Here is a 13,329-nt window from a genome sequence, read left to right as displayed (position 1 = left end):
GCCCATGAAAACACTTTGGATTAGTAATGGGGGAATAGCACTGACCCACCCACCACCCAAAGATCCTGCTACAGGGAGAGTTGCCATACGAAGACTGGTTGATGTTACCACTGGGCCCTATCAAGGACAGGATGGGGATGGCACCGTCCCTTACTCCTGAAGATAGGGTGGGGAAGTGAGGTTTGGAAGCCTGTGCCCAGGTTTTCCAAGCTTTGTTGATCTTGTCATAAACAGATAGCTAAGGGTTAATGTCTCTTTCACTTGAAGCACCTGACCAGAGGACCAATCAGGAAACCGGATTTTTTCAACTCTGGGTGGAGGGAAGTTTGTGTCTGAGTCTTTGTTTTCTGTCTGCCTGCTTTCTCTGAGCTTTGGAGAAGTAGTTTCTACTTTCTAGTCTTCTGTTTCTAAGTGTAAGGACAAAGAGATCAGATAGTAAGTTCTATGGTTTCTTTTCTTTGGTATTTGCATGAATATAAGTGCTGGAGTGCTTTGATTTGTATTCTTTTTGAATAAGGCTGTTTATTCAATATTCTTTTAAGCAATTGACCCTGTATTGTATCATCTTAATACAGAGAGACCATTTGTATGTATTTTTCTTTCTTTTTATATAAAGCTTTCTTTTAAGACCTGTTGGAGTTTTTCTTTACTTCAGGGAAATTGAGTCTGTACTCACCAGGGAATTGGTGGGAGGAAGAAATCAGGGGAGATCTGTGTGTTGGATTTGCTAGCCTGATTTTGCATTCCCTCTGGGGGAATAGGAAAGTACTTTTTGTTTCCAGGATGGGGAACAGAGAGGGGGAGTCACTCTGTTTGGATTCACAGAGCTTGTGTCTGTGTATCTCTCCAGGAGCACCTGGAGGGGGGAAGGGAAAAAGGATTATTTCCCTTTGTTGTGAGACTCAAGGGATTTGGGTCTTGGGGTCCCAGGGAAGGTTTTTCAGGGGGACCAGAGTGCCCCAAAACACTCTAATTTTTTGGGTGGTGGCAGCAGGTACCAGGTCCAAGCTGGTAACTAAGCTTGGAGGTTTTCATGCTAACCCCCATATTTTGGACGCTAAGGTCCAAATCTGGGACTAAGGTTATGACAGATCTGGGCTGATTATTTGAGCTTGTCATGAAGGACATCCAAATCTTCCTGATTTCAGATGAGTTTGGGGTTTTGAGAACTTTTCACACACATCTAATAATACTAATAAACTCCATTAGCCCCTTAAATCCTTTGTTCTCCCTTAACTTAAACCTGTGACTCTTTGTTCTTGTGCCCTTAGTCCTCATCTTGTGCCCTTAGTCCTTACCTCAAATAGAGTATCATGCTGAGTTTTATAATAACCCATATAGTATGAATTCTCCCATTAGGTCACTTAACCAACTTCTCTCTAGACCAGTGGTTCTCAACCTATTTTGGACCAGGGCCCATTTTACTTCTGGAGGAATTCTGCACCACTGCACCATGTAGAATTTTACAAAAATTAATATTGGGCACACAGAGTTTCCTGCCCTCCACCCCACAGAAATAGGCTGCAGAGATGTTGGCTGTCCCCAGGGGCTGCTGGACCCAACAGAGCCCAGCTTGCAAATAGCAGACAAGGCCTGGGGTTGTGGGAGGGAACTGTAAGGTTCACAGCACACCCTGAAGGAAGGAGGCGGCGGATCACAAGAAACTCCATGCAAGCCCGGGACCCAGCATCAGGCAGTTCCTCCCTCTGGATCCCTGGGCTCTAGGAAGGTAGGGTTTGTGAGTATCTTAGTGGGTGGGGGGGACAAGGCTGGGCTCTAGGGGAAAGGGGGTCTGAGTGTCTGGCCCCCTGGCTGGGTTCAGGGGCGGGAGGGAAACAGGAACTGGGTTGTCATGGGGTTTCTTTAACTCTCTGCTCCTGGGGGAATTTTTATGTGTGTCTGTATTGTACTGACATACTTGCTGACAGGTATTTTGAAATAAATTACCAAAATAATTGAAACTGGCATGATTATATAGTGTTATTTTGACAAATAAAATTTGCAGAATTTTGCAGAATATTTTCAAAATATTGTGTGCAGAATTTTTAAGTTTTTGATGCAGAATTCCCCCAGGAGTACCATGGTGTAAACATTGATAGCGAGTCCTGACCCAGTAAATAACATATGGAGAAAACACACAAGTATGTTGCCCCCCAAATACTTATTACCCACTACGCAGTACCACCATCCCCTCCTGCCCACGGCCTTGCACATGAAGCCTTAGCCCTGTCCTGGACCTTGCAATCACAGTAGCCTCCCTCCAATTTATTTCTTCACCCACCACTTGGTGCTCCATGCAGCCTTCCCAGGAGCAGGGTATCGGCCCACAGTGGAACGCAGCCCTGGAGCCTCTAGCTCTGCCCTCTACTGCCTGCAGCACTGAGCCTGGCTGCCCTGAGCTGTCCCACTCTGCCAACTTCTTGGGAAAGGCTAAACGTGGCTTGCTCAGCCCTCATGCAAGCCCCATGCTGCTACCGGCAAGGCTGTGTGTCTGCAGTGTGCACGGCCAACCCCGGCCCCACCGTGAGCAACCAGCGCACCAGGGAAAGTTTGCATGGGTCCATGTGGGGCACCGTAGGGCCCAGCCATGTGCAGAGTGCGAGGGGCGCTGGCTGCAAAGGCACCCTGTGGAAACTCTCCCCTTCGTTCAGCTTCTCTGGGACTCCAGCCCTTTGGGTCTCCAGTATCTGCCACTGCTTTGTGAGGCAGGAATAATCCTCCTTCTTATCCCGCCAGTGCTTACCAGCTGCTCTGGGTTGGAAAGGGGCTGCTTGGGGGTGTCCTCCCTCTCGGGGCTGCTGCAGCCCAAGCCCGGGTGACGAACCCGGGGTGCCGAAAATTACTCTGTCTCCTGCTCTCTCACCTTCCTCCCCAGAGTTGCTACATGTCCTCCAAGCATCCCAGCAGGCTGCTTCTGAGGCAGGTGGGAGCCAGCAGAGGCCACCATGCACATGACAGAAATAGGCAGGTAGGTCAATAATCCCTACTGCGTCCCTTCTCCAGGCAGTCAGCTGAGGGGAGCTAGGACATGAGAGCCCTGCTCCCTAGTGCAGTCTTTCCCATAACTCTTCATACCTTGCATTCGATTGGCTAAATGGTGGCACCTCTATGTACTAATAACTTGATTGGCTTGCACAGAAGGTGAAGCTTAAGCGGCATCTATTTAAAAAAATTGTATGCAAAATATGATCTGTTTTTAAAATTTGTTCTCAACCCTTTCAAATATTCTTGCGACCCACATTTGGGTCACGACCCAGGGGTTGAGAAACACTGCTCTAGACTAAATAATGCCATCTATGCAAGTGTTGCCTTAAATGTAAGACCCTTATCAGCCAGTGTAATGAGTGTATTGTTTACTTTTTCCCCAGATAACTAATAAAGTTGTTAAAAATGAGGTCATAAGTCTGGACCTACTGTGTTCCAAGCCTCCTGAGCCAGTAGTTTTTCCAAGAACAATTCCATTATGTGATTATGTTTCACTTACCAGATTCCCTCAGGGAAGTCATTCAAAATAGATCTAAAGGCTTGAGCTTTCTGTAAACCTCTTAAATCAATCTCCTAGCACCCAAAGAACCCTGTTTTAATATCATCCACTGTAGTCCTTTGCTCGAATAGGTCTTCCAGATGTACTCATTGGCAACTTTGTTTTTAGCTAGTGACAGTTTTAAAGCATAGGATGTAAATTAGATCAGAAAACAGATTAAACCAGATTTGTATTTAAATATCTGGGTGGACGGATGGCTGCTTTCAGAGTGTGCTCACCACCATTCTTCAGGTAGTGAGTGTGCATTTTAAACAAGGATGATGGGGTTAATGCTACTAGATGTGTAATGGAGGCAACTGCATTATATTAGGATGATCAGGTGACTTTAGTGAAACAAGATTGCAAAGTAATTATCCCAGCTAAGACTTTGGTGATCATGTTTTTATTTCCCTTGTTCTAAATATGTTCCATGGAAGAAGCTGAGTCTGCTGCTGATTTGCAGAGCCAAACTTCATCTACTGTCCACTTGTTGAGTCTGTGCTGCTAAATCACACTGTTCTCCTGAATTCATGCTCCGATTAGCATGCAGCAAAGTATATGTCAGATTCAAACTGAGCTTTACTGAGAAAAAGAAGTGTGAAATAATGGCTAGCAGTGCTAAAATGCCACCCAGGGTCTAGAATGAGAGGCCTCTGTTTTTTGCACATCCATGACAATATCTCTGTACTGGCTTGGGTGTCCTAACCAATGTTCTTTTTGATTCTGAGGGAACCTGAATACATTTTTATGCTCTTTGAAGAGCATACCAGGTTCCTATAAATTTACTACCCTGTCTGGTCACTAGAAAAGCAGACAAGTAAAGTAAAGAGCCTTGGTACGTGAGAATACAGTCCCAGCTGCAAACAGACCTCCTCATTCTGGACTGTAAATCCTTTCCACAGCAATGATAATCACTAACAGAGAATAAATCAGGAAGCAACTAGATTAAAAAAATACTTTAAGAGGACCACAAAGACATGGGACCTGATTAATCTCTCATTTACATAGCTGTAAGCCATGAAGTCAATGGAGTTACACCAATGTAAGTGAGGTGAATCACAGCCATGCAGTCTCTGTACCTAGAGACCAGAACAAATGAGCCTCACTCACATAAGTCTTTACTAGCTTCCTGCCCTCTTCAGAACTCTACAAATCACAGGGTATGTCTACATCTACAATTTTGCAGCGCTGGTTGTTACAGCTGTATTAGTACAGCTGTATAGGGCCAGCGCTGCAGAGTGGCCACACTTACAGCAACCAGCGCTGCAAGTGGTGTTAGATGTGGCCACGCTGCAGCGCTGTTGCACACCGCGGGGCTGGAGACCTGCTTGGAGGGGGGGTCAGGGAACGCCAGAGCAAACCGCGGGGAAGGAGACCTGCTTGGAGGGGGGGGTCGGGGAACGCCAGAGCAAACCGCGGGGAAGGAGACCTGCTTGGAGGGGGGGTCGGGGAACACCAGAGCAAACCGCGGGGAAGGAGACCTGCTTGGAGGGGGGGTCGGGGAATGCCAGAGCACACCACGGGGAAGGAGACCTGCTTGGAGGGGGGGTCGGGGAACGCCAGAGCACACCGCAGGGCTGGAGACCTGCTTGGAGGGGGGGTCGGGGAACGCCAGAGCAAACCACGGGGATACCTGCTTATTCCACGGAGGTCAACAAAAACGCTGGTGAGTGTCTACACCTGATGACCAGCGCTGGTGATCCAGCGCTGGATCCTCTACACCCGAGGCACGACCGGGTGTACGGCCAGCACTGCAGACAGGGAGTTGCAGCGCTGGTAATGCCCTGCAGGTGTGTACACATCCTAAGTTGCAGCGCTGTAACCCCCTCACCAGCGCTGCAACTTTGTAGTGTAGACAAGGCCACACTCTTATTCTTTCACATCCTCCATGGATTCTCTGTCTCCTGTAACTCCCTGACATCATCTTCTATTCTCCATCCCCATTGTTCTCAACCAGGGGTATGTGTGCCCCAGGGGTACGCAGAGTTCTTCCAGGGGGTACATCAACTCATCTACATATTTGCCTAGTTTTACAACAGACTATATAAAAAGCACTAGTGAAATCAGTACAAACTAAAATTTTAGTAATAGTGTGTTGTGACACTTTTGTAAGCAAGTAGTTTTTAAGTGAGTTGAAACTTAGGGGTATGCAAGACAAATCTGACTCCTGAGAGGGGTACAGTAGTCTGGAAAGCTTCAGAGCCACTGCTACAGCCCATTCCATATGCTTAAAGGTTTAGTGAGCCAGATTTAATATGTGCTATTAGTATGAACCTGTCATCTGACTTAACCCCTGCAATGTGATCAAAGAAAGGCAGGCAATAGAGTGACTGAAAGGGTCATTCATTCAACCTTGCTGAGAAAAAAATATGCAATAGTCAACAATTGTAGATGCATAGTCAGCATGTTCCTTACAGCTCCTGCATTTTATAGGGCTCAATCGTACATCAACTACACAGGCAAAACTCTGACTGGGAGAAGGCTCATAGTATAAAATGAATTGCATCCTAGTTTAATGAATTAAATGTTGAGAGTTAAAATTTTAGTCAGTTCATAAGGGACTGGGCTGAAACTTAGTTTAGAAATCTTTAAGGATATTGATTAACTTAGATCTCTTTCTCTTCTCCCACCGTAAGAACTGTCAGTAAAGGATAGAGGGTGCCTGCCACCTATGAGGAAGAGAGAAAAGGAGAATATGACACACAGAATTAGTGCTGTAAGTAATTTTCCTATAGTTGACCTTTGGCTAGCTGGTACTCAAAGCTGGTGTTGTCTAATGAAAATACTTGGTATCGGTTTTTTCTTTTTTCCTATATATTACCCTGGCCCCACCCCCCTTTTTTAACATAGAAAATTAAATTTTAAAAATTACATTAATGCAACAATAGGAGTCAGATATAGTACTCACACATAGTATCACCTTAGTCCATGAGCAGTCCCATCAAAGTCAGTGGCACTGCTCATGGAATAAGATTGTACTCAGCACGAGTAAGGGGATCAGAGTCTAGTCTTAAGATCTCACAGCTGAGCACTCAGAGATAGGGAATGCAGAAAAAGACAACGTCCGCAAAGTCCACTTTTATATTGTCCACACAAGGGCAATATAAAAGTGGCCTTTATAGGAACGTCTATTGCTCATGAGCCATGCATAGTCATTTTAAATGGCCATAAATCTGGTAAACCAGATTAATTAAAACCAGTGAAAGGCCTGGTGTTCACTGGGAACCATGTTTGTTTCAACCATAGATGTCCTGGCTGTAGTCCTGTCTCAGAGACCGTGGTTTTAGGATTCTTTAAGTTGCATTGTTTCCCCTCGTTCACCGAACTCATAAACCACTAAAATAATTTTGCTACAACTTTTTTTTTTAAATCACCTTTAAACAGAGATTAAACAGAAAAAAAAATCAATCCCAGATGATTAGTTTTACTTCTAACTCTAGCCAGAAATATCAGATCATTTCTATGAAAAGACCAAAGCTTTGAATTTCACCCCATTTAAGGACTAGTTAAATCTCCTTTAATGTCTTGGTATAACTAGCTGAAGATGTCCCCATGAAGTGGAGTTTTTCCTAACACTGTTCTGACTAAACAGCAGTCATTGCCACTAGGCTGAATTGCTTCTCTGAGAAATACCTCAGTAAAATAACTGTCCCAAATAAGGGCATCTCAATTCAATGGAGAATGCCGTGCATGAAAAATTACTGAGCCACTGTGGACAACACTATGCTGACGGGAGAGCTTCTCCCACCAACATAACTTCTGCCACTCATAGAGGTGGTTTTATTAAGCAAGTGAGAGAGCTCTCTCCCATCAGTGTAGAGCACCTTCACCGGGTGCACTGCAGCGGCGCAGTTGGAATGGTATAGCTGCAGTTCTGTACATGTAGATGTGCCCTTAACAAGCTGAGGTAAATTCAAAGTAAAGTCTCTCTCACCATATGTTTCAGCAGTTCTACTGACTAAACTTCTTTTAGTCAGGATGCCTCCTCCCTCCCAATTCTGCTTCTTTTGTTCTTCAACTGTCGTGAATGCCATGGGCAAAGAGAAACAGAAGAATCATTTGGGATGGCTGCCTCTCTTTTGTATAGTCCTCTCCTGCTTTTGAGAAGCACCTCCAGCTGGGAACATGGCAACAGGCAGACTGCGTGGATAGGAACTCCATGCTGTTTCTTTCCTAAAATGTAGGATTTTCACCCATGTCCTTTTTCCTGCCAATGAATAGCTACTTAGCAGGTGATGACCCATTTGACTTTGTTTACACCTCTCGGAGGCATCAGCTTGTCCTTTGTCTCTGAGGAGCTGGTTTTGCCACTCCCCAGATTTGGAATATGTTTTAGTAACACGTTTTAGTAACATACAGTGGAATCTTATAACTTTACATACAATGTTGCCACACATATTTGACCAGTACAATAATGATCAGAAAATTATGAGTTTTCAAGTGATACTTCATAAGTGATATCTTGTACAAAGATTATTACAATGGAGTGTGAAGGGTGAATACAGGAGTACAGACTCTCACACAAGGACCTCAGTATTTGGCTCTGTATGATGAGGAAACAATGGGACTGGATGACAGTTTGCACATTACAATTCATTGAGAAAATGTGAGACTTTTATTTTATACCTGCAGTTTCATTCTCTCTAAGTTTATCAATGGGTTTTACTGCCTTTCCCTTTTATAGTCTGCCCCATACTCATCATGTTTCATGCAGCACTGAAACCTACCTCTCAAGTGAATAGCATTTCAAGGAGTTGATTGGCATTTTGAACTTTGAGGCTTCATGAACCTTCTCTGACCACCAATGGCAAAAAAGGAAATGAGAAACAGAGCCAGCTGGTCCTATCTGCCTCAGAGAAAGTGGGCTAGATGATGACTGGTAGTAGCCACTGAGGCAAGGTGGGAATAGAGGGTTAGGGGTTCCCCTGGGAGGGAAAACCCAGAGTGGGGGGGTACTGCTGCAGGCAGAACCCCAAGGTAAAAGGCACCAGGGGTCTGGAAGGGACATGGGGCCTCAGGCAGGTGAGACACTGGCTAGAAGGGGGCACTCCGAGGCTGGAATTGAGCTAATTCCCAGACTGACCAGCAGGAGGTGCTGTGGCAGTGAGTGCTCAATTTGCTACCCTTCCCCCCACCCCCTATTCTTTGAATAAGTAATGTCTGTCTTTCAACAGGAATTGTTAGAGGCTATACTTGCTGAACTGGACTTTTTAAAACATTCCATTTTGTAGGAGGTTTCCTCAGGCTAATGGTGATATTTTAAGAATCCATGTGATGAGTATAACTAAATTTTGGAATGGTAAATTGTGCTCTTCTTGGTTTTGATTTTTCCAATTAGGAAGCATTTCAATTGTGGAGAGGATGTATGTTGCTGAGAATGTTTTAAAATAGGACCACAAATCCATCAGGCCATAAACTAATTATCTAGACTTAAAAATCAAAAGATAATGTTGAAATTGCTTAGACATTGATTCTTTATCTTTTCCTGTGGTGCATGTAGCTCAATTCTGTTATCATTGAACCAGTGTCTGGAAAGGGAAATTTCACAGTGAAGTGGGTATTTTTAAAACAATGCACAAAAATAAGATTTATTCTACCAAGAATACCATAGATCAACTCACTGCTTTAATGGTTGTAGAGTTTGATCAAAGGAAATCTAGCTGTTGGTTTAAGCTTTGGATGAATGAGCACTGAAACAATTATGTAAAATAGGGCGAATACAATATATATAGCATTAAAGTTTCCTCAGATTCAAAAAAACCCACATTAAAGCCGTGATCTTTCATTTTTTATACACCTAAAACTCCTGTTCAGATTTCGGGAACAAAGAATACAGGTTTGGGCCCTTAATTCTTTTTTCATTTAAATTGGATTAATTCAGGTTTGCTCAGCATTCTGAGATTCTAGAATGAAAAGAGCTAAATACAGCAAGTACAGTATGGGCCTCATCCAAAGCCCATTGAAGTTAATGGGAGAGTGGCTATGGGTCAGGCCCTCTATTAGTCATACTGGGCTAATTCTAAAGATTTATCTCAGTGCATCTTAACTCTTCATTTTTCCTTCTCCACTCTCAGGTCCAGATCCGATGTCAACCCCCTTTTTTATGTATGGTGTAGGCTGGTTTGCTTTAAAGTTCAATTGATGTGGTTAGCAGAGGCTCACAAGAGTTTGTGAGAGAACTTTCCTATCTAAATATGGTATTGTGTTAAGAAGAGGTCACAGCATCGATATGAGCAAATAATGAGCAAAATGGAAAAAAAACCAGGCAAATCAGCCTGCCTCTAATCCACTGAACTGCCATTTTCCACCCGGATCAAGCATTGTTGTTACTCTTATTCTTATTTAAGGGATAATATGTAAACCTGCTGGGGCCATGGAGAGCACTAAGCTCCAGATGAAGTCTAGAAGATATATAAATAGCACACGAAAAAATAAACCATTGCTTTTCCTGGATGTGCACAGTATTCCCTTAAAACAGCAGACCAGATAATCAGCTGATGTAAATAATTTATCTTATTGGTTTGGAACTACATTGATTTACAGCAGCTGGGAAGCTTGCTCATAGTTCTATAGCATAATAAACCACATTTATTTCCAGAGGAAATTTAAAGAGCTCTGTGTTAGTTAATGGCTGCAGTTCTTGATCTGTCTTTTCATTGCAAAACCCTTCAAGCAGATTTGTTTACTCCAATTTGTTCTTGACCTCTCCCATTTGTGTCTTCTAATGTTTCCCTTTTCCCTCTGCTGCATCCTCCCCAATGCTTTTTCTGCAGGGGTAGGAGAAAGGAAGTCTAGCTTTCAATAGCATCAGTGTGCCTGCTCTATTCAGCTAATTAGTTGCTGCGAAGTATGACCTGTTTCTTTCACTAGCTACTGTGTCTATCACTTCCAGTCTGCTTGGTGCCTGCTGGCATGAGTCCAGAGCATTAATTTTTTTTCCTGTTTGCAGAGCGAGCAGCAGTGTGAGTGCAAGTTTAATTCCTAGGAATCTATTTGCATGTTGGAAAAACAACTACCCAAAGCAGTGTCAAGTAGAACTGGTCAAAAACATTTCCGATGGAACACTTTTCTGTTAGAAGATTGTGATTCCACAGAACTGACACCTCCTGCGGGAATGTCTGTGATGTTGTACTCCGTATCTTTATGGAAATATGCTTATGAGTGTGAATATAATGTAACTGGAATATGCTCTTTATGCAAAAGGTCTCTTGTAAGTATCATTACAAAGCTTATAATCTACTGAGTGTGTTCATCCAATTTGTATGTAGGTATCATTCTTGTATCTAAAACTAGAAATATGAAGTATAACTCTGAAGTCCTATTGTAATTATGCAAAGTGTAGGCCATTAATGGTGGCTTGGAATCTTTGATGGCTCCCATTGACTAGGACAATTGACTGTAGATGGCTCTGTTTACCTGCAGGCCTCCACTGCATACATGAGGGCCTGTCCTGGAAGAATGGAGGGGGCTCACAGGACATGTGAACATGTCACATAATACTGGAATCCATCTTTTACCTGATGCTTTACCATTTAGAGGGAGGGGTGGCAACCCAGAGAGAGACAAAGGATTCCCGCCTTGTGCCAAAGCTATAACAGGGGGAGGAACAGAACAAAAGGGGCTGTCAATCATGAGAAATCCCCTAGTTGCCACTTGAGCTGGAACTAACAAGGGCAGTACCAGGGGAAAGGATTGGGCCCAGACTAGGAAGGAGTCTAGTCTGTGAAAGAAGCTTTTTGGAATATCTCTGAGGGTGAGATTTTACCTGTATTCAGTTTCTTAATGTATTAGGCTTAGACTTGCATGTTTTGTTTTATTTTGCTTGGTAATTTACTTTGTTCTGTCTGTTATTACTTAAAACCACTTAAATCCTACTTTTTTTACTTAATAAAATCAATTTTGTTTATTAATTAACCTAGAGTGATTAATACCTGGGGGAGCAAACAGCTGTGTATATCTCTCTACCAGTGTTATGGAGGGCGGACAATTTATGAGTTTACCCTGTATAAGCTTTGTACAGAGTAAAACAGATTTATTTGGGATTGGGAACTGGATGTCTGGGTACTGGAGACAGGAGTACTTGCTGAGCTGTTTTCAGTTAAGTCTGCAGCTTTCGGGGCATGATTCAGACCCTGGGTCTGTGTTGCAGCAGGCTGGAATGTCTGGCTCAGCAAGACAGGGTTCTGGACTCCCAAGCTGGCAGAGAAAATGGGCTCAGAGGTAAAGTCAGCACATCAGGTGACAGATCCAAGGGGATCTCTGTGACTGAACTTGTCACAGTCTCCATTCCAGTGAAACTTTAAATGGAAATCTGGAAGGCTGGCCAGAGTGCCTGCATGCCTGGTTTCCTGTCAGCCTAGGCTCCCAGGGCAGCTGCCGCCCTGTGAGCTGCATTTCCATGCTGCCTGATTCCCCAGGGAGTTGCCTCCAGCAACTGTCTGACTCCCCAGTCCTCCAGGTCCCTGAGGAATTGGGCAGACCCAGGAAGCAGCTGCCCAAACAGTTGCAAAACTGGCTTTTGTGTCCATTTCCCCAAAATAGAATCTTTCCAAATGTTTCCTCCTGTGAAAAATTTGTTTGTCTTTTCATTGTGAACATTTTCCCAAAGAAATCAAAATGTTCACGGGAGGGGAGTTCCATTTTTCTGGGCAGCTCTAGTGTAAAGCATATATTTATGGACAAACTCAGTGACTGGGGTCTCGTACAGTAGTACCAAAGTGAAAAAAAAGCCACATGCTTGTTTACACAATCTTCATGAAGGCAAATGTGAAACGTACAGTAAGGTACTAGCTGGGGCTCTAGTAGCAGCCCTTACCAAAATTGTACCACAGAACTGAAGGGTAGGTTGGAATGATTTCCCTTACTGCGATAGGAGCAATCTCTGTGTGTAGCTCATAATGTCCTGAAAAGCAAATGTTTTGCCTGTGGAATAACAATCCTTCAATAATTACATGTGTTTAATACGCTTTTGCTCACCCCTGGGGCAAATGTTTCATGTTGGAAGTATTTCAGATGGATATTATGAACTGGTACTGGTCAGACTGGTGCGATAAGCTAAATTACACTATAAGAAATTAAACTGTGGGTAAACAAAAAAGCAACAAAAATGGGTTTCCAGGGGTGTGGGTTTTTTGGGTTTTTTTGCTATATTTTGTCTCGTCTTTCCAGCCCCCGTTCCCAAATCCATCAACTGTTTGTCCACTTCCATCAGCTGTGCCCAGGGACAGTGAAATTGACATCTAAGCAGTGTTGTTGACACAGTATGGTTCCAGCAGTAGGGTGGACAGGGCCAATGTGTCAATTTTACAGACTCCCGACTCTTACTGCATCTGTGGGAGATGATTTCAAATCACTCACCACCAGGGGGACCATGTGTTCAATACATATAGGCCTTGGCTACACTTGCAGGTGTGCAGCGCTGGGAGTTACAGCTGTCTTCGTACAGCTGTGTAGGGAAAGCGCTGCAGTGTGGCCACACTGACAGCTACCAGCGCTGCAGTGTGGCCACATTTGCAGCATTTGCAGCACTGTTGGGAGTGGTGCATTATGGGCAGCTATCCCACAGAGCATCTTGTCCCATTTTGGTGCCGTGGGTTGTAGGAAGGGAGCAGAGGGTGCGGGTCATTCTGCTTCCTGTCCCAACACCCTGTGATGCATTGCTTCAGATCCCAGCAATTCCTGTTTTTCCGTCCATGTTTGGTGCCATCTTGACTCTCTCAGCGGTTTCTGTGCAGCGCGATTTCTGTGGGAAATGGAGCCTGAACTGCTGAGGAGTATGCTGATGAGTCTCGCCAGCACATCATGTT

This window comes from Gopherus flavomarginatus, chromosome 2 (assembly GCF_025201925.1).
Source record: "Gopherus flavomarginatus isolate rGopFla2 chromosome 2, rGopFla2.mat.asm, whole genome shotgun sequence".
NCBI classification, from domain to species: Eukaryota; Metazoa; Chordata; order Testudines; family Testudinidae; genus Gopherus; species Gopherus flavomarginatus.
Note: the sequence above shows the minus strand (reverse complement) of the source record.